Source organism: Pimephales promelas, chromosome 7 (assembly GCF_988280905.1).
Source record: "Pimephales promelas chromosome 7, fPimPro1.hap1.1, whole genome shotgun sequence".
Lineage (NCBI taxonomy): Eukaryota > Metazoa > Chordata > Actinopteri > Cypriniformes > Leuciscidae > Pimephales > Pimephales promelas.
In genome coordinates this window covers 14,422,534-14,423,483 of record NC_142775.1, presented here as the reverse complement: position 1 = coordinate 14,423,483, position 950 = coordinate 14,422,534, and positions in this window count along the sequence as shown.

Sequence of the window (950 nt, the reverse complement as noted above, 5' to 3'; positions counted from 1 at the left end):
CTTGTTGGTCTTTAATATTAAAGAATAGTTCAAACAAAAGTGATATTTGACCCTTCAATAAGCCTGACTTTAAAAACTGACCAATCCTACCTTAGGAATTGTGGTCATTTGTGTTGTCTTAGATAACTGTTTTCCCTTTAATGATGTAAGAAGTATTTGCATATTGTATACGTTTTTTTATGTTTTAAGATTTTCACTCGTTTACATTCTGTAGAAATTCCAAAATTACTGCAGTTTTTTAGAAGTAATACTATGAAATGTAGAAAAATTCATTTTTTTGGACACAAAAAAACTGCAATATTGCAGTATATCTGGTGTACAAATGCAGTTACTACAATACAACTGAAGTAGTACTACATATCAGAAATACTGCAGTATTTTATAAGTAGTACTAATGGGGCAATATAACTGCGGTATAACTGGACTGAATAGTACTACAATAAAACACACCTAATCTTAACCCTCTGGGGTTGTTCGTTTCAGAGTCACACTCGGGGTGTTCAAAGGGCGGGATTCATATTTAAAAAAACAAAAATCATGATTTTTTTTTTTACTCGTTTTTTATAATATTTTTTTCTTTTTTGGTGTTTTGAGAAAATTTCAAAAATAAAAAAAATTATAATTAGTATTAATGCAATAATTATGACAAAATTTCCCCCCATTGAACATAATAGAAAAAATATTTTTTTTAAAAAAATATATATATTTTTTTAAAGCTGTATTTCATTTTAGAGTCAAGCCTGGGCCTCATAAAAGCAATTTTTGAAATGAGATGGATGCCATCTGGTGGACAAACTGAGCATTTTAAAAATGCAAAACACACATACAATCTGAATTTTTTGGTGTGTTTGTGTATAAAAGTGTGTTTGTGTATGTGTATGTGTGTCTGGATGTGTCTGTTTTGCACTCTTGATGTTTTATAGATTCACCCCTTCACTGTTGTGTGCTTT